We start from the raw sequence: 22056 nt of genomic DNA on the forward strand, positions 1-22056 counted from the left end.
GTGTCTTAGTCAGTGTTCTATTGCTGAGAAAAGACACCATGACCAAGGCAATTCTTATAAAAGAAGTATTTAATTGGGGACTTGCTTTCAGTTTCAGAGGTTTAGTCAGTCCATTAACATCATGGCAGGGAGGAGCATGACCACATGCCTGATGCTGGAGCAGTAGCTGAAAGCTACATCCTGATCTGTAGGCCAAGAGAGAGCCACTGGGTCTAGCATGGGCTTTTGAAACCTCAAAGTCCATGAAACACTTCCTCTAACAAGGCCACACCTCCTAATCTTTCTAATCCTTCTAAATAGTTCTACACCTTGCATTCAAATACATGAGCCTCTGTGGGGTCGGAGTAGGGAGTCTTATTCAAAACACCACATATGAGTTATGTTCGTTAGGGGTTTAATATTTTATTTTCTGTCTGAATGTTTGCTTTCACACATGTATGTGCACTACATACTGCCTTGTGCCCACAGAGGCCAGAAGAAGGCATTGAATGCCCCAGAACTAGAGTTACAGACAGTTGTGAGATGCCATGTGGGTTCTGGAAACTGAACCCAGGTCCTCTGCAAGAGAAGCTGTAACGGGGTTTTTGTTTGTTTGTTTGTTTGTTTGTTTGTTTTGCCACCAATCAGCTCCCAAACCATGACACGGAGACATAATTAGTTAGGAATGCTCAGCCTTACCTTATGCTTGTCCCACAAGCTCTTATAACTTAACCTGTTTCTTTTCATCTATGTTTTGCTTCGGGGCTTTTTTGCCTTTCTTTGATTCTGTATGTCCTACTCTATGTCTGGCTGCCTGGCTGCCTGGTTGCCTGGCCCCAGATGTCTCCCTCTCTCCCTTGTTCTCTCTCATCCTCTTCTCTCTAGCCTAGATTCCTCCTCCTACTTATTCTCTCTGCCCACCAGCCCCACCTATCCCTCTACTGCCTAGCTATTGGCTGTTCAGATTTTTTATTAGTCCAATCAAGTGCCTTAGGCAGGCAAAGCAACACATCTTTACATAGTTAAACAAATGCAGCTTAAACAAATGCAACCTACCTTTAGTTAAAGCGATCTTCCACAACAAGCAGCAAGTTATTTTAATCACTGAACCATCTCTCCAGCCCCTGCACTAGTTAGTTTTTCTTGTCAACTTGACACAACCAAGAGTCATCTGGGGAAAAGGAACTTCAACTGAGTAACTGCCCAGATTGACTTGACTTGTGGCCATGTCTCAGAGAGATTGTCTTGAATGATAATTGATGTAGGAGGGCCCAGCCTCCAAGTGTTACAGCTCTGGAGGAAAACGTATCCTGACTTTTCAGGAAGTCAGGCTATACTTACAGCTGTGAAGGGAAGGTATCCTGGATACCTAGAGCTGTGAGGAAAAAGGCATCCTGACTTGTTGGGAAGTTAAGCTATACCTGAAGCTGGGGTCCAGTGGGGGTTGGTCTCCCCACAGGATGCGGCAATCCTGCTCCTCTCCAAGAGAGAGCAGTTACAGCAGAGCTCTGCTCCGCCCCTCTAAGGGAGTTTCCCAGCAGAGGCATCCATTTCTTCTCATCTCCAGCCCAAGTTGTTACTTTGTCTGCTTCACTCTGCTAAGGGGGAACCCCTGCAGAAATGTAGCAATCTGCTCCAGCTCCGGCGAAAAGTTGTTCCTTCTGCTCTGCTCCCTTAAGGGAGCTTCCCAGCAGAGATTCTGCCTCACACTGGCAAAAGAAGGTCTTCACCCAAAACTCTTTCAAAAGTCTTTGGGAAGGAGGAATCCGGAGATTGGCTGCTTCTGCCAAGGTGAAAGCTAGCTGCCAACTGAACAGGCAGAGGGGCTTATATAGGGCTTCTTAGGGGCGGAGTTTTTCCAGGGAGAAGATTTTCAGAGAGGGAATTGGTCAGATTTCAATCCCCTTAAGCTTACACAAGCTCAGATTGGCTAGATTTTGTGCTCAGGAATTGACTGGTTTTCTGCTTAGGGATTGGCTGGTTTTCTGCTCAGGGATTGGTTGGTTTCACGTTCAGTTGGTCAGGGGCAGATTTAACTCTAGTTTCAGGACCAGGGTGTGTTTCTTTCACTGGCTCTGGTTCCAGGACTGAATTGTGTTTCTTTGGCTCTGGTTTTAGGGTCAGGGTGTGTTTCTTTTGTTCTGGTTGGAGGGCCAAAGTGTTTCTTTCACTGGCTCTGGGTTCAGGGACAGGGTGGGTTTTTTTGGCTAGCCCTTTTACCCTACATAGTCCACTGTGGGCAGCATCATCTCTTAGCTGGTGGGCCTAGGTTGTATAAGAAAGCTAGCTGGCTGCGCATGAGGCAGAAAGAAGCCTGTAAGCGATGTTCCTTACTCCGATGTTCAGTTCTCTCTTGAGTTCCTCCCTGGTTTCCCTCAGTGATGGACTGACTGTGCCCTGGAAGTGTAAACTAAAATAAACCCTTTCCTTTCCCAGGCTGCCTTTGATCATGATGTCTGTACCATCAACAGAAAGGAAATAAGAACATTTTGAAGGAATGGGATTTGAGACTCATAGTGTTAAAAAAAATGGACATTCAAATGCATATACATTGATATATGATTCCCTACCACTATTTTGGTTTTTCTTAACACACTGAAAGGAAACTGTCACTTGGAAAAGCTAAGTCAGATATTTGAGTACTGTTAGTTGCCACTAGCAACATTGAAGAGCATGCATACAGTGGTTTTATGTGTTTATTTATATGTGACTGTGCACACATGAGTGCAGGTTGTACCTGTGGAAGCTAGAAAAGGGCATTAGATCCCCTGAAACTAGAGTTACAGACTGTTGTAAGCTTCCATATAGGTGCTAGGAACAGAACTTGGGTCCTGTTGAAGAGTACTTGAGCTCTTAATTACTGAGCCACATCTCTAGCCCCATAGTGATTTGTTCCATAAAATATTTTGCAGACTTTTAACTTGGTAATAGTGTGCTAAATAAGTCAGCAGAGCCCAGACAGGTTAGGAAAGCAAATGTATTATAGGCACAAAGTCACATTCATTCTTCCTGAAACACAATGACCACAAACATCCACAGTTACCTGATGGCCAAGCTGGGCCTAGACGCCAAAGCTGCAGCTCTCAGTCCAGTGTTCTCTTGTGTGCCTCACCTCGTAGCCTGGATCTTGGCGCTTACTTGAACTGTGATGTCTTGCCAACATAAATAATTGCTCAGCTGGTAGAAACCTCAAGGAGCAGCCAATTCCATGTTAAAGAATAAGACTTGGAGAGTTCAAATCTGAATCCACTCTACCATACGAAACAGCCAATTTTGTGGCACGAGATAAGAACCACTACTGCTCATCACCAGTCTGAAAGCAGAAACAGGTATTTTTTTCTTTTCGCAGGTCTTGTTGGGAGCGAAATGCCTTGTACAGAGCACATGCAGAATCATGATCTCATTTTCCAAAGTCTTAGCTCTGGACACACAATCGGCTGAAAGAAATTTATCCCTGTCCATAAATTAATTTTGTGGACACTTTTTCACAGACACCTCCCTGGAAAGCTTACACCAAATGAGTCACACTTACGCTTACAACTACAATTTATCTTGGTTAATGGGCATTTTTTGGCTCCCTGAAAGGGAATTTTAATCTTCTGTAGAAGCAAAGGGATTTGGTAGTGAGGAGATATGTCAAACTGTCAGAAAGAGAAGGGGGGGAGAGAGATCCAGAGAAGCCAAACTAAGTCAAAGAGAACTATCGGGTTAAGCCATAGGAAATCTCTGAGGCCTCTGTGATTAACCCTATGTGGTGTCTCCTGACCTATAACACCTTTGTCATCCTGTTTACCAATGTTTTGCCGTTCTAATTGGCATCCTCTTATGGAAATCAGAGCTCCCACAGAACAACCAGGTTTACTGGAAAGATCTCCAAAAATTCTGATAAATATAAAACTGTCCCCATGCCAACAAGTAGATAAATAACTGTGACTCAAATCTCAGTGCTCTGTACCACACAGGACTGAAACACTGATTACTGTTCTGTAGACTGCCCACTGGCTTTGCAAAAAACAAAAACAAAAATAAACAAACAAACACCACAACTCCCAGGCACCGACATCCATCTTTCTAGGTCCTATCAGCCATAGAAAGTTTGTTTCTCAGATGGGAGAAGTCACTCCATCTGGTAATGTTACCACCCAATAAGGAAATGCCCAAATGCCCAGTGCCCATCTGGTCTTCCAGACTGTGGCCCATCATTGCATGCCCATACTCCCTTGGAGTTGTCATTGGATGGCTATTTTCAAGAACTATTATCTGCCACAGGGTAACAAAATTATTATGGCAGTCCCCACTTAGCCAGCTTTCTTTGCAAGGCTTCAGTTACGCACAATCAACCATGGTCTAGAAATGTAAATGGAAGATTACAGAAGTAAATAACTTCAGAATTTCCAAGTACATATCACACTGAGGCACCTGATGGAATCTTGTACTATACCACTCCATCTGTGACGGTTCATCTTCGCTGTCAACGTGACAGGATTTGAAATCATCATGGAAACATACTTCTGGGTGTATCTGTGAGGCTGTTTCCAGAAGTCTCCAATGGAAGAGGGAAGACCCACTGTGAATGTGGGTGTTACCATCCTATGGGCTGAACTGAATGAAAAAGTGAAAGTGAGGTGAGTACCAGAATTCAGTTCCCTCTGCTTCCGAGGTGACCAGCTGCCTCAAGCTCCTGCGCCATATCTTCCCCCATCATATGCTCAAAGTATGAGCCAAAATAAATCCTCCTTCCTTAAGCTGCTTTATTATTATTACTACTACTACTACTACTACTACTACTACTACTACTACTGCTACTATTAAAGTGTAATAGTGTGATTGTGTGTGTGTGTGTGAGAGAGACAGACAGACAGACAGAGACAGAGGGAGAGAGATGGAGGGAGAGAGGAGAGAGATGCACATGTGCATGCAGACCATAGTCCACATGTGGAAGGCAGAGGACAACTTTCAAGAGCAGGTTCTCTCCCTCCACCTTGTTTTGAGGCAGGGACTCTCTCATTGTTTCTGCTATGCTGTGCACTCCAAACTATTTGACCCACAAGCTTCCAGACAATTCTCCTGTCTCTACTTCCTGCCTTGCAATAGAAGTGCTAGGATTACACTCAGCTTTTTACATTGATTCTGGGGAACCAAATTCAGATCATCAGGTTTGTATGGCCAGCCCTTAGAGAGACAAAAGTAATTAATATAGCATTCTACTTGGGCGACGAATAATTCCCTTTCCAGCATATTCACGCTATATACTCTACTAGCCCATTAGTCATTTTGCAACTATCTTGGTTGTCAAAGCCACTGTCACTGTATTAAGGGCTTATGATTTGAAGAAGGGACAAAATAGCCTAACATTACAGCAAAATGCATATGCCATTCACCTCACTTCATCTCATCACATAGGCATTTCACTAGAGGAAGAGTGATGGGGCTGGAAAAATGGTTCTGTGGTTAAGAGCTCTTGCTGCTCATCCAGAGGACCCAAGTTCAGCTCTCAGTATCCACATCAAGTGACTCACAACCACCTGTAACTAAGTCCAGCTCCAGGGGATCCAGTGCCCGCTTCTGGCACAGACTCACATACAGAAGCAGACATAATACACATAATTTAAAATAATAAAAATAAATCTTTTTTAAAAGAGTATGAGCCATGTATGGAGGCATATACCTTTAATGCCAGCACTTGGGAGGCCCAGGCAAGCTGACCTCTGTGAGTTCAAGGTCAGCCTGGAATATATAGTGAGTTCTAGGATAGCAAGGGCTACACAGTGAGACCATGTCTCAGAGAGAGAGAGAGAGAGAGAGAGAGAGAGAGAGAGAGAGAGAGAGAGAGAGAGAGAACAGTAACATATTTAGAGAGAAATCATACCAGCACAACTTTCATTATGGCATATTTGTATACTTGTTCTATTTTTATTAGTAGTAGTCATCTCTTACTGTACCTAATTTATCAATTAAATTCCATCATAGGCTTGGAGGTATAGGAAAAAAGAAATTTTATTTATATATATAATCACACATTCATTTCAGTATTAGTTGGAATTTCCAGCATCTACTGGGGGCTTTAGACCACATTCCCCATGGGTAAGCACACACTATTGTGTTAGTAATTTTGAACCCCACCTATGACTAAGAGCACACTCACTGTCGTTCTCTTCAGCATACTGCTTTTGTTCATTTCTGCAGCGTGGTTGTTCCTCACTCTTATGTGAAACAGAACTAGTTGATTGTACAAAAGATGTTTCTAGTTTCCCTGACATCTTTCCTATGTTAGCATTTCAAAAAAATGAGGACTGGGATATTCACGAATACACTTCTGGAATGTTCGAAATCTTACCTCAGCAGGCTCACTTGCCCACTGGCTTTTTTTGTCTCAGTAGTTGTCTTTGTTTCTCCCTGCCTTGATCCTGTAGAGCTTTTGTTTGACTTGTCATTTGAGCACTATGTGTCCTTGCATGGATTGTCATCTGTGCTGGCTAATCTTATGTCAACTTGACACACAAACTAGAACTATCAATTGAGAAGATGCCTCCGAAAGATCTGCTGTAGGGCATTTTCTTAATTAGTGATTAATGGGGGAGGGTCAAATCCATTGTGGGTGATGCCATCCCTGGACCGGTGGTCCTGGGTTCTATAAGAAAGCAGGCTAAGTGGGTTATGAAGAGCAAGCCAGTAAGCAGCACCCCTCCATGGCCTCTGCATCAGCTCCTGCCTCCAGGTTCCTGCCCTGTTTGAGTTCCTGTCCCAGCTGCCTTCAATGATGAACAGTGCTGCAGAAGTATAAGCCAAATAAACCCTTTCCTCCTCAACTTGCTTTTGGGCATGGTGTTTCATCACAGCAATAGAAACCCTAACTAAGATATTATCCTTGTTGTTTTACTAAGACTTCCCTGATTTGGAAAATGATCTAACCATTATCTTTTCAAATATGGCCTCTTTGCCATTCTGACTCACTCATTAATTTCTTTTCTAGAACTTAGTCTAGATATATATTTTACAAGTTTTCATTAGCTTTTCCACCCTCTTCAGCTCTCTGTGCTCCTTTATGGACAACGTATTTTGATACATATTCTAGAAAACTATAGCTTGAGCATTATATAGCATGTAGTTAAGTACATTGAAGGCTGAGGATGCAGCTGGTAGAGTAGCATGAGAGAGGCCCTGGGTTGGATCCACTGCATCACAAAAACTGGGTGTAGTGGCACACAACATTTATATTTTAATTTCCACAAATACATATCTGAATTATAGTTCTACATGGCTTTTTTTAATTGCAGTTCTGGGCATTGAACCCAGGACCTAACATGTGATAGGCAAACATTCTACCACTGAGCTATATCCCAGCCCAGTATGTCAGAGGAGAAGGGGATACTACCAGTTGTTTAACACAAGGATTTGTGTTTTTAATTACTTCTTTATGCCTTTGGTCATTTTTTAAGGTTATTTACTGTACAATGTTTGTGATGGTTAAAAAAAATTCTACTACTTGGTATTTAAAATCATTGAGGAGATTCATATGTCTGGGAACTTATGGAGAGGATAAACTGAGGGAGGAAGGCACACCCTGACTGCAGGCAATACCTTTTTATGGGCCAGGTTCTATGGGCCAGGTTCCCCAATGGACTAAAAGAGACAAAAGAAAAACATCCCCAAATGAGTGAGTGCATTTTCCTTCTCTACTTCTTTGCCACCAGGACATGAACTGTGCTGCTCCTACTTGCCTCCACCACTACAGTCTTTGAACCCTCTGAGATTGTGAGCCAAAATCAACCTTCCTTGCTTTAAATTGATTCTATCAGATATTTCATGGTGGCAAAATAAAAGTAACTAACACAATGTTTATCCAATGATTCTGCAACCTGAAGTTCTTGGCATATGATTTTGCTGTTAGTCACATCTGCTAATTCTTGCTCTATGTGTATTGCTAGTGGTGACTGTTTTGAGTTATTAACTAATGTTCAGTGGGATTATTTCCTTGTCCATGAAAAAACGACATGCTACTTATGTTAAAGGTATTGTTCTCCAGAGAGTACTTGTCAGGAAGCCCCAAAAATCAATCTAGATATATATCCTGTCTATTTTTTGAGTTGGTGATTTCCTTTTCATGCAAGCAATATAAAGTCAAGATCTAGGGCTGGAAAGATTGCTCAGTGGTTAAGATCACTTATTGCTCTTCCAGAAGACCTCAGTTCAGTTCCAAATACTCATATCAGGTAGCTCAAAAAACACCTGCAACCCCAGTTCCAGAGAATCCAGTTAATTCTTCTGGCCTTCCAGGGTACCAGAACTCACACATGCACATACCACCCCCAACCAAACATATAATAGAGATAAAAATAAATATTTAAAGAATAAAAATAAATAAATACAAAATACAAGAAAGCATGTTTATAGTTACAAGTTCCCAAGAGAAATTTGTTTGTCCCATAAGAATTGATAATCATTTTCTGATAAGCTCTTTTAAAGCTCAAAATTTATGACAATGTCTCTTTTTTATCTCTCCCATAAACAGTTCCTATTGCTACGTGGTCTTCAAGACCCAGTTATCATGGTACTGGCACTTACCATCTCTTAGCTTCCCAAGCTTAATTTGTTTATTTCTTTCTTTGTTTGTTTGTTTTGTTTGTTTGTTTGTTTGTTTTGAGACAGGGTTTCTTCGTGTAGCCCTGGCTGTCCTGGAACTCACTATATAGATCAGGCTACCCTCAAACTTACAGAGATCCACCTGCCTCTGCCTCCTGAGTGCTGGGATCAAAAGCGTGCACCATGACCAACTGGCTTTGGTTATTTCTAATAATATATAATAGTTATATTTTCGGGGATCATTTCTATAGTTGGGGTTTGCTACACTGGGAGTTAATGGGTTTGCCATCCCTCCTGCCATCTCAGGCAGGCCTCAGACTCTGTAAGTAGTCGAGGATGCCCTTGAACTTCCGATCTACCTGCCTCCCTCCAGAGTGCTGAGATTACAGCTGTATCTCAGTTGGTTTATGTGGTGGTGAGGCTCAAACTCAAGGATTCCTGGATGGCAGGCGAGCACTTTAGCAACAGAGCCACATCTCTCACCCAGTTGCTCTATGTTTTTGTTCCCTACAGATATTCTTTACTTTCTTATAAAGTCAGTGACTATTTGAGGTGATGCTAGTTACATATCACCCAGAGATCCCAGTTGTTTGCGACAGGAGAGTTACATCATCTCTTCAGCTGTTGTGTCATTAAAAAGGTCCTTGCAGTCATTGGACATAACTGGATTTCAGTTCTCATATTTGTCTCAATAAGAAAACAAAATCTGGTTCAAACAACAGTGCTCTACCTTCCGTAGAGTTTGGCAGTTGCTTATGCATGTCTGGTGCACTCCTAGAATCCAAATACTTGGGACGTGGAGTCAGGAAAATCAGGAGTTCAAGGCCATCTTTGGCCACATAGTGAATTTGAGACCAGTATGGGCTACATGCATCTTGGAGAAAATAAGGAATAGATACTAATTATACAGTTCTATAAGAAACTAGCAACCTTGAAAAATTACTGAATTATGACATCAATCTGATATAACAAGAACTTAGATTCTTCTGGTTATTTTTGCTTAATAAATAACATGCTGACAGTCAAATATGGCATAATTGGCTTAAAAACACAAATTTTATTGCTGAGCACTTTTTATGTAATATAACTCCTAAAATATTATGTATCCTAGACAATAATTTCACAGTGACTTTGATTTGTTCTTCATCTACAATTAACAGGCAAAACAGCAGTTCCGAAATTGGATTCCTTCTTGCAATCATTGCTCAAACATTCATTAAATTCTGGGGATTTTGTTAACACAAATGGAATGAGGATCACAAAAGCTAAATAGGGCCTAGGGCTGTGGCTCAGCATACATGTTTGGTCCTTAACACACACAGAAAGGAAGAGGGAAAGAAGAGAAGGAGGAGGGAGGGTGGGAGAGTTTCCTGTAATCCCAGCACTCCAGAAGTTGAAGGTTTAAGGCCATCCTCAGCTATTTATCCAGCTGGAGGTCAGCATGAGCTGCAAGATATCCTGTCTAAAAAGAAGAGACTGGAGCGGGGAAGGAGAAAACAACTGAATAACCTCTGGCCCCAGGAACACGGGTAGATTTTAATGACATAGTATAAATATAGATAACCGAAGCATGTTCTTACATTCATTGAGCTACAAACTACTTGTTGAAATGACCTTATTTCCATCCAAATACATAGCAAATGTATGCAGAATTTACACACCATTTTTACTGCTTTGGCGTGAAGCGTGAAACTTAATGGTTTCCAAGCTCTACAGTCAGGGACAACAGTGACAAACTTCAATGAAGCTCAGACACAGGATTATTTTTCATTTCTTAGAAACATCAATAATATTTTTAAAGGTTCTTTAAATTATTCTTATTTGTGTGTGTGTGTGTGTGTGTGTGTGTGTGTGTGTGTGTGTGCTATGTGGGTGCAGCTGCCCAAAGAGACCAGAAGAGGGCATCAGATCCCCCAGAAGCTGAAGTTGAAAGTGGTTGTGAGCTGCCTGATGTGGGTGCTGGGAACCAAATTTTTAACCATTGAGCCATCTCTCCAGGCCCATCAATAGTATTTTTTAATAGCTATCATTTGTTGCACAAATATCATGTGAAGTTTTAACAGCAAAGACTTGCATCTCTTTTAGGCCTCACACAATCTCTGCTTAGATGTTTCTCCTCTTACACAGTAACAGAGTGATTAGAAAGGTTAGCTTACTGGTCCCACAACAGTTACATTGCTTAGGGGCTGTTCAATTCTTAACTTTTCAGCTATGCTGACTTGGGCTCTGCCTCTACTCAGACACCTGACACCAATCCCAAAAGGAACAGATGTTCTAAATAAAAATTGAAATTGACCTTGATTGGCGTACCAGAAAAAAAGATTCAGTCTTGTTCTCAGAAATGAAGGTTTCCTTGCTAATAAAAGCTCTCATTCACTCAACAAATACTCCTTGAATATCTATTGTGTCCCAGAATTTCTTCTGATTATTAAATTTAAATTGAAGAAGATGCTGCTCATTCAATAACTTTGCACTATATTATGAAGAATGAAAAGGAAGGAAAACATAATTTGAACTATTCTTTCTAAGTATAGCTGAGGAGTCGGCTTGAACCTAAACTTTACTCCCCATAGAAATCAGGTATACTCAGGGACTTGGGAAGTAGAACAAGAGGTAGCCAGGGATTTATGAAATGGGCTCCATTGCTAGATTGTTTGCCTAGTGTGTGTGCATGAAGCCATGGGTTCAATCCCCAGCATTAAACTGGAGGTGGTGGCATATGCCTGTCATTCTAGCAGTGGGAAAGATGAGACAGGAAAATCAGAAATTCAGTCTTCCTCGACTTCATGTTCAGTTTGACAGCAGACTGGGGATACATGATACCCTGTCTAAAAAAAAAAAAAAGTGCTCCTAAGGAAAGAGATTGAAAAATAAAGAACAACTAGTGCATTAGAAAGTGGACAGAAGATAGCTCAGTTGATAAAGCATGTGCCTTGCAAGCGTGAAGACCTGAGTTCAATCCCCAGAACCCAAGTTTAAAAAACAAAACATAGTGGCACATTTGTAATCCCCAGGATAGAGAATCAGAGACAGGCAGATTCCCAAGGCTCACTGGCCAGCTAGCCTAGTCTTCTTAGTGACAGACTTTGTCTCAAAGAGGGGTGGAAGTGGGTGTGTGGATAATGCCTGAGGAATGACATTCAAAGCTGTTCCTTGACCTCCACACACATATGCGCACACACACACACACACACACACACACACACACACACATGAATGTGGGAGTGCGTGTGTGCATATGCATGTATACACACACACACACACAGGAGGAGGGGAGAGAAATGGAGAGGGAGAGTAATCAAGAGAAATGAGATAATGAGATAGATCTTCAGATTAACTGGTTTTACAGTGCAGTCCTGGAAGCAGAGGACTGAAGCAAAGGAGCAAACAAACCTCCTAAGAACTTGACGCCAGGTGTCAAGAAGAGCAGTTCCTTTCGTGGACAATAAGTCCCACTGCCCATGACTCTCGAGGCAAAGAGTGTCTTAGTTTTAACTGTCAACTTGACACAGCCTAGAGTCATCTAAGAAGGGAGTCTCAATTGAGGGATTGCCCAGATCAGATTGGCCTATAGGCATGTCTGTGGAGGGATTGTCTCAATTGCTAATTGCTGTAGAATGGCCCAGACCACTGTAGACAGCACTATCCCATAGTCATAAAAAATCTAGTTTGCCTAGTCTACAAAGTTCCAAGTAAGCCAGGGTGACATAGTGAGAGCTTGCCTTTAAAAAGACAGATAAACAGGAAGGGATGAAGGAGTAAAGGAAGGAATGAAGGAAAAGAAGGAAAGAGAGAAGAAAGGGGGAAGAAGGAAAGAAAAAAAGAAGGAAAGAGACGGGAAGGGAGGAAGGAAAGACGAGGGAAAAAAGAAAAAAGAAGGAAAGAAGAAAGAAAGAAAGAAAGAAAGAAAGAAAGAAAGAAAGAAAGAAAGAAAGAAAGAAAAGGTAGTTAAGCATGCACCTGTGGGCCAGCCAACAAGCTTGAAGTTCCTGCTTGAGTTCCTGCCTTGACTTCCTGTAAGCCACAATAAACCCTTTCTCCCCCTAAGTTGTATTATCACAGCAACAGAAAGGAAACCAGAACACTGTGCAAACCTGATAACTGGAGGTTGATTTCCCTGAACCTAGTTTCAAAGCCAGGTGGGACAACCCGACAACGCTGAGAGTTAAAGACCTTGAAATACTCAGATCTAAATGGGATGTCCTCATCAAACCCCTCCCCGTGGAAAAGGAAATGAAAAGACTATAAGAGCCAGGGAGATTGGATGGCTTTAAGAAAACAGTATCTTGCCAGGCGGTGGTGGCGCACGCCTTTAATCCCAGCACTCGGGAGGCAGAAGCAGGTGAATCTCTGTGAGTTCAAGGCCAGCCTGGTCTACAGAGTGAGATCCAGGACAGGTACCAAAGCTACACGGAGAAACCCTGTCTCGATAAACCAAAAAAAGAGAAGGAAACAGTATCTTCCAGACACAACAGGACTAATGCACATAAGAACTCCCAGAGACTGTGGCAGATACACGGGGCCTGCACGGGTCCATGCCAGATACAGTCCCAGCACTGAGATGGGGAAGTGGGCAAGGGCCCCCATCTCTAATGGAGAAGCTATCTGCATCGACATCTGCTTGCAAAGGAAAAATTAGTTTTCTCCAATGGAGTCTCATTGGGTATATAAATCACATTGAAGGGCAGGCCCCATGCCCAACAGCAGAAGGCCAACACAAAATAAACTCAACGGTATTTTTGGAGATTCTTTCTCTCATATTGCTTTGTTTGGCAATGTTTTACCTCATTAGTCTTTTGCTTATATATTATTGTTTCTGATTTTGTATTTTTATGGATTTTGGTTTTTGTATGTGTTTCGTGTGCTTTTTCTTTGTTTTTTGTTTGTATTCTGATCTGTTTGTTTTCTAAAGAAGGGATAGAATTAGAAGGATGGGGATGTAGAGAGAATCTGGGAGGAGATGAGGGAGAAAAAAAACCATGATCAAAATATATTATATGGGGGAAAAAAAACTAGTTTCAATTTAAAAAAAAAAAAAGCCAAGTGTGAGATAGACATCTTTAATCCCAGAACCCTATCCTGCAAATTGGGAGGACAAGATAGGAGAATAGCCTGGTAACTCACAGGCCACTAGCCTAGAGTATGCATCAACAAAAAACTGCGAAAGATGTTGCCTCAGCAAGGTAGGAGAACAGACCCCCTGGAAATTGTCCTCTGGCCTCCACACATGTGCCATGGCACAAGTACACCTGCACCATGCACACACACAAAAAGAAATAAATAAGAGCATGCACTTGAATTGTATAGCTTTTGAAATTCATTGTTGTGTCTCACATAGCCCAGGCTGGCCTGGAATTCTCTATGTAGCCAAAGATGCCCTATGAACTTCTGATCCTCCTGTCTCCACCTCCTGAGTGCTGAGATGACAGGCATGCACCACCATGCCTGATGACTGATGATGTAGTGCTGGGCATGGAATACTGGAGGTCAGGCATGCTAGGCAACTCTAGCAACTGAGCTGCATCCCCAGCCCTGAATTACAGGGCTTCTGCTTGATTTCTACAAACAGCAAAGACAAAGGGGTTGATGTGTCAAATACAGCCTTTCTGATCAATGACGGAAAATGTTTCCCCCTTTCAGTCCAATAAACTAATACCTCATTTCTTCCAGTATGGCATTTCTCAGAAGACTCCTAAAAATGAATGAAGCAGTTGCATTGGAAACCGGCGCCTGCAGAGATCTGTCACCTAAGTAGCCATTATTCTGATGTGCCTGTAGTGTTTTTATTTTTCAATTTATCACTGATTACACTAGTCTATTTTTCATCTCCCTGTGAGCCTAATTCTGTCCACCCACTCAGATGTCACCCCTGGCTATGAGCAGTTCATGAGCCTTTTGCAGCATAAGGAGATTATGTATGTTATAATGACTTTTCAGGGGTGGGTTATGGCAAGAGTAATGTAGTCATTGAGATGAGCAGGCTCTCACACTAAGGTCTGCTTGTTTTTAAAAAAGAAAAATAGAGTGATGAAAGAAAGAAGGAGAAAAATAAGAAGGAAAGAATAAAGGAGAGGGAGAGAGGGGGAGGGAGGAAGGGAGGGAGGAAGTGTGTGTTAGACCTGCATTCTCTGTACTTCACATTTTTAAATGAAAAAAGTGTAAGGTATGTTCATAATAATGTCATGATGATTAAATGTTGACTACAATAGCTTGAACATATTGAATAAAATGAAATAAAATGCTGACATTGATTTCATCTTTCTCAGTTTACATTTCTATGCAGTGCTGAAGACAGAACCCAAAGCATGATGCACACAGGATGAGCACCACTGAGCTGCATCCCCCAACCCTGTGTTTACATCCTGGATGTGAGTAACAGAACATTTTTTAAACAGAGGTAGATGTGGTGGTGTAAGCCTGTAATTCCAGAGTTCAGGAAGTTGAAGCAAGGAAGATTGTGAGTTCAAGGCTAATCTGGTCTACAGGGAGAGTTCCAGGACAGCCTGGGCTACATAGTGAGATCCTGCCTCAAAGAAAAGAAAGAAAGAAAGAAAGAGAGAGAGAGAGAGAGAGAGAGAGAGAGAGAGAGAGAGAGAGAGAGAAAGAAAGAAAGAAAGAAAGAAAGAAAGAAAGAAAGAAAGAAAGAAAGAAAGAAAGAGGGGGAAGGAAGGAAGGAAGGAAGGAAGGAAGGAAGGAAGGAAGGAAGGAAGGAAGGAAGGGTCTTGATTGGTAAAGTGCTTGTCAAACAGGCATAAGGACCTGAGTGCCACAGCAGAGACTTAGGGTCCCAGGACTGGGGAGGCTGAAGCAGGAAGACCCTTGGGGCTTGCAGGCTAGCCTGCCTAGCTGAATCTAAGAGCTCCAGATTCAGTGAGAGATGCTGTCTCAAAGAACAAGCTGGTGAAGCAACTGAGGAAGACACCCAGCACTGACCTCTGACCTCCCTGCGCATGCATCTGCACGTACATGTCCATATATACACAAACGTGTCCATATACACCCATGTGGCTCACATAAGTATATTTCTCTTCAGCGCTCAACTAGATACTGCCCTACTCAGCCCTCAGTACTTCACTTGGTCTTCATGGACACATGTTAGGGCTCTTTATGTTATCACTGTTTCAACAATGGAGATCCAGGTATCTCCCAAACATTCTCGAGGAATATGTGTTCATCAAGATGATCATTCTGAGCTGCCTTCATGCTTCTGCCCTCACAGAACACAGCATCTCCCCCCATACTCATACCCCTAAGAAATGATGTTTCCAACTCCCACACACATACACACACAAATAAATTTGGGAGTTGGGTAAAGATGCTTGCTGCCAAGCCTGATGACCTAAGTTCAGTCCCCTGGACCCACCTGGTAGAAAGAGAGAACCACGAGAAAGAACCACCTCCTAAATGTCCTCTGACTTCCACATGTGTGCGCTCTCTCTCTCTCTGTCTCTCTGTCTCTCTCTCTGTCTCTCTCTCTCTCTCTCACACACACACACACACACACATTTTAAATAAATGACTAAATAAATAATTTTATGCTAAAAAGAATACATTTTTAAGGGCATACCCCTCTTCCTTAACAAGACCAGCTTCTAAGGAGGGGTTTAGTAACCCATTTTATCAAGCTCTCTTATCATATCCAAGTCTCTGGATCTTTCGCTTGCGTAATAAGAACTCCCTTCAAAATATTTTCCCAGTGCTGGGGATATAGCTTACTTGGTTGAGTGTTTGCCTAACATGCATGAAGCCTTGAAGTCTACCCCCAGAACCACATAAATGAGACATGTTGGTGAACACTTGGTTTGATTTGGTTTGGTTTGGTTTGGTTTGGTTAGGTTTGAGACAGGATCTTATTGTGTGGTCCTGACTGGCCTGGAACTTGATTTGTAGACCAGGCTGGTCTTGAACTCACAGAGATCCACTTGCCTCTGCCTCCTGGATACTAGAGTTAAAGGTGAAAGTCATTTGTCATCATGCCTGACTTACACTTGTAATCTTTTTTTTCAATTTATTTTTTTAAAAAGGTTTTTTTCATTTTACATACCAATCCCAGTTCCCCCTCCTTCCCCTTTTCCCACTCCCCCCTCCACCTCCCCCAATCCCACTCCCCATCCACTGCTCAGAGAGGGGAAGGTCTCCCCTGGGGAGTCAACAAAGTCTGGCATACTAAGTTAAGGCAGAACCAAGCCCTGACCCCTGTGTCAAGACTCTTATAATCTTAATACTTGGGAGACAGTGGTAAGAGGATCAGAAGTTCAAGGTGACCTCAGCTACATAGAAAGCTCCAGATCAACCTGAGCTATGTAAGACTCTGTCTTTTAAAAAAAGAAAAAGCCAGGCGGTGGTGGCACACGCCTTTAATCCCAGCATTCGGGAGGCAGAGCCAGGTGGATCTCCGTGAGTTCGAGGCCAGCCTGGTCTACAAAGCGAGTTCCGGGAAAGGTGCAAAGCTACACAGAGAAACCCTGTCTCGAAAAACCAAAAAAAATAAATAAATGAAGAAGAAGAAGAAGAAGAAGAAGAAGAAGAAGAAGAAGAAGAAGAAGAAGAAGAGAGAGAGAGAGAGAGAGAGAGAGAGAGAGAGAGAGAGAGAGAGAGAGAGAGAGAGAGAGAGAGAGAGAGAGTTTTCTTAAATATAAGCAGTCTTTAGCCAAGATAAGTTCTGCACACAAACACCGTGGAAAAGGCTGCCTGCTGCTACCAATCCAGTTCATCCTTGTGTCTTCACTCACTAAGGAGGGCTCTCCCTCGCTGAGCCTACTGCCAGGAGTGAGTAAGAGCTGTACGTTTACCATGACTGGGCCTCACTCCACTCAAGCCTTCTTGCTCACTTAAATACATTCCTTCACCAGCCCTGCTGTGGAACACCTGTGCATTTTTGTGGGATTGGAGGAGAGGGGGGCAGGAGAAGGGGAAGGAGGGGGAACTGGGATTGGTATGTAAAATGAAAAAAAAAAACCTTTAAAAAAATAAATTGAAAAAAAAAGATTACAAGTGTAAGTCAGGCATGATGACAAATGCCTTTCACCTTTAACCCTAGTATCCAGGAGGCACAAGCAAGTGGATCTCTGTGAGTTCAAGGCCAGCCTGGTCTACAAATCAAGTTCCAGGCCAGTCAGGACCACACAATGAGATCCTGTCTCAAACCTAACCAAACCAAACCAAACCAAATCAAACCAAGTGTTCACCAACATGTCTCATTTATGTGGTTCTGGGGATAGACTCCAAGGCTTCATGCATGTTAGGCAAGCACATAATCCTCACATTCTGGAGATCTGAACTCAGGTTCTCCTGCTTACAGGGCAAGCACTGTACCCTCCAGAGCCATGTTCCCAGCCTCAGCCTTGAACTTCTGATCTTCCTGCCTCTACCTCCCAAGTGCTGGAATTACAAATGTTCAGCACTGTACCGATTGGAATCCTAGACTTCTAAGAAGGCTCTTGGAAAATGAAACACAAGAATGAAAATAAGCACTCTTCAGGCTGATAAAAAAAAAAAGCCCTTTGTGGAATCTGTAGATGAAAAGAAAGTGGTTTATCAAGTTCAGATGCATGGAAGGAAACAGTCTTATGCAGTGGCTAAGCATAGACACAGTCCCATTACTCATCAGAACCTACAACCTGGGGCCCTTTACTTCCTGGAGTCACCCTATTAATGTTGAACCTAATGCAGACACCTAGTTGGCATAGCACAGTCCAGCCTCAAACTCCTGACTCAAGCTACCCTCTTGCTTCAGTGTCCAGAGCAGCTGAGAAAATAACTATTCAAAATTATAGAAAAGGGAGGCTGAGGATGTGGCTCAGTTGGTAGAGTGCTTGCCTGACATGCACAAAGTCCTATGTTCAATCCTCAGCACTGCATATATCTGACATGGTGGTACATACCTGTAATCTTAGCACCTAGGAGGTAGTGATGCAGAGGAGGAGTTCAAGGTCATCCTTGGCTATGCGGAGAGTTTGAAGTCAGCCTGGACTACATGTGAGATTCTATCTCAAACACAAAAATTATACATAAGAAGTTAGTTACTAGAGGAGATACTGAAGTTAAACCCTCAAGTCTACTAAAACCTTGGTCTATTTCCTTAGAATTTTCTAAGGAAAAAAAAAAAGCCAAGTACCTAACTACTATGCAATTACAAGTTCCTTTCAAAGTCATAAATCTGTTCCCAAACCCACTGAAATCAATGATCTGTTCCAGGAAGAAACACCACTTCTATCTGGCTCCAACAAAACATTTTAAGGGCATTGGAAAACTCCTACCACTTTCGAAGGTCCCTCTTCTGCTGGTCAGCACATCTCAGAGATGCCAAGCCTGCCTTCTCAGCACCAAGGACATCCGAGGGAAGGGGACACAGAGCCCAGCTAACGCTGAGCCTTGCCCGGTAAGTCCTTAATTCTTCACACAAATGGCAGCTGCCATTTGCCCAGCATTGCCCTCCAGTGTTTCACCTCTGATCAGTTCTAAGTTCTCCCAGATTAAAAAAACCCACTCACTTCCCACTTCCCACAGGGAAGCCGCCCACATTGAGCAGTGTATGCTCATGGGCAGAACATCTTCGTGGTTAAAGGGCTTTCAGGGAGAGCTCACATGTGACAATGCAGGGGAATCGTGTGACAGTACAATGGCCTGTATCATCTCCTTCTCTCCTTTATCCTTTGTCCTTGATTGTCTCTTCATCCTCAATGGATGACCTCCCTGCTTTGCAAGCCCCCCAAATTTTCACTTTCTATTTTCTGTCTCTATCTCTGTCTCTCTGTGTCTCTCTCTCTATCCTTTCTCAAGAACATCCCATGTGCTGATTAGTTTTATGTCAATTTGACACAAGCTTGAGTCATTTTGGAACAGGGAACCTCAATTGAGAAAATGCCCCACCAGATTAGCCTGTAGACAAGCCTTTGGGGACATTTTCTTGATTTATGGTTGAAATAGGAGAGCCTAGCTCCCTGCGGGTGGTATCACCCCTGGGCAGTGGTCCTGGGTTGTATAATAAAGCAGACTGAGCAATCCATTAAGCAGCACTACTCCAAGGCCTCTAAATCAGTTCCTGCCTTGAGTTCCTGCCCTGACTTCCCTGGATGATGTACTGCAAGCTCTAAGATGAAATAAAGCCTTTTCTCCTCAAGCTGCTTTTATTTGTGGTATTTCTCAAAGCAATAGAGACCTAAGACATTGCAGTTGGAAGTGGAGGTCACTATGTTAGACAAAATAAACCAGATTTAGAAAGACAATGTCATGTGTTTTCTCTCATATGTGGAATCTAGATGTAAATTCACACAGGTCAGAAAGTGAAGGGGAACTATGAAGAGGAGGAAGAGGTTTGAAGGGAGAGAGCAGAGGAACTAGGAAAGGTAATGAAATATAAGACATAAAAGCATACGGTGGGGAACAATTTGGAAAAAGGAGAAGACTACCAAAAAGAAGGGTGGATTTGGGCAGAGGCCAGTGGGGGAGATAAGAACAAATTATTGTGATAAGGGAATAAGAGAAGGAAGAGAAGAAAGTAAAGAAGAAGAAAGGAATAGTGAATTTGAAGGGAGTCACCAAAAAAAGAGGGGGGCAGATGGATCAGCAGTTAAGAGTGACTGCTACTCTTCTGGGACCTGAATTCAGTTCCCAACACTCACTTTGGGCAGCTTACAACTGCTCAAATTCTAGGGGATCCAATGTTGGCTTCTGGCCTCAGGCACACACACACACACACACACACACACACACACACACACACAGAGAGAGAGAGAGAGAGAGAGAGAGAGAGAGAGAGAGAGAGAGAGAGAGAGAGAGAGAAATAAAAATAATTTTCTTTATTCTCTGTTTTGAAAACTGAGCATGGTGAAAACAAACACCTGTAATCCTAGTACATTGAAAGTGGAGGGAAGGAGACAAGAATTCAAGGTTATCCTTGGCTACATAGTGAGTAAGAGACCAACCTGAGATACTACATAAGATCCTCCAATAAATAAATAAATACATACATACATACATAAGTAAATGCCTCTCTAAATGGTCCCATTTATCTTAGCAAGATCATTTCTAGACTTTAAGCCAATATCCCCCAGTACTATCCTCCAACCATTCTAGGGCTCTGGAGAAATAAACTATGTAAAGCATCATCATTTGTGTAAGTTGCAATTCCCAGAAAAAAGAAAAGCTGCCCCTGTTATCTTAGTTAGGGATTCTGCTGCTGTGAAGAGACACCATGACCATGGCAACTCTTATAAAGAAAGCATTTAATTGGGGCTGGCTTACAGTTCAGAGGTTCAGTCCATTATCATCATGGCAGGACATGGCAGCATGCAGGCAGACACGGTGCTGGAGAAGGAGCTGAGAGTTCTACATCTTGATCCACAGGCAGCAGAAGCAACTCTGCGTCACACTGGGTGTAACTTGAGCATAGGAGACCTAAAAGCCCACCCCCAGAGTGGCACACTTCCTCCAACAAGGTCACGCCTCCTAATAGTGCCCCTCCCTATGGGGGCCATTTTCTTTCAAACCACCACACTTGTGTTAAAGACTCTTCTAGGCCAAATGACTCAACTAGTGACAGTGGAAAGTTAGAATGTTGCAGATAATAGCCAAATTATCTTGGGCTATTTTTATTCCTTGTGAAAGCCATTCATTGCCCATTCCTGTGTCTGACTTTAAATCATTTTGACTAATCAAAACTTTTAGATTGTGTTTGGGGGGAACTGGAGAGATGACTCATCAATTAAGAAGTACTTGGTGCTTTTGCAGAAGACCTGAGTTTGGTTCCCAGCACCCATGTCTAGGGGTTTGCAACTGCTTGTTACACCAGCTCCAGGAAATCTGGTGCCCTCTTCTGACTTCCTCAGGCACCCTAACAAACATACAGCATTCAAGTACACATACACATAAATATAAAACAAATCTTTAAAAATGAATTAAATATAATGTATTTGAATTAACTGTGTATGTGTGTTTGCATGCATGCACATGGCATGACTTACATGTGGAGATCAAAGCACAACTTGTGGGAGTCACTCCATCCACTGTGTAGGTCCAAGAGCTAGAACTCAAATGGCCAGCCTTAATGGCACATGGCTTTACCTGATGAGCCATCTTGCTGCCCATAAAACGTATTCTTAGCAGACCAGTAACTTCCACCAATTAAAAGGCTAAGAATGTCAGTGGAGTTTCCCCGACTTTGCTCTAACTGCTTGTCCGTGGCCCCCCATCAATTGTACATGGTCAATGCCTTGATTTACAACTTTCCTTTTTCTGTAACTAATAAATTACTCAGAGTAACTATAACTGCTCACATTTGGCTTAAGGATAAAGTACCTTTTATACCCTTTAAGGTGAAAGCTGTGTTGTTTTGTTTAAGTCCAGATCTCATGTAGCCCAGGCTGCTGCCTACTTGCTATGTAGTTGAGGATGACATTAAACCCCGATCTTCCTGCCCCCATCTCCCAAGTGCTAGGATTACAGGTTTATACCACTATAGCTGGTTAGTCTCTACCAATGTTTTTAATTTTA

This window comes from Peromyscus eremicus, chromosome X, assembly GCF_949786415.1.
Source record: "Peromyscus eremicus chromosome X, PerEre_H2_v1, whole genome shotgun sequence".
In the NCBI taxonomy this organism is placed as follows: Eukaryota; Metazoa; Chordata; class Mammalia; order Rodentia; family Cricetidae; genus Peromyscus; species Peromyscus eremicus.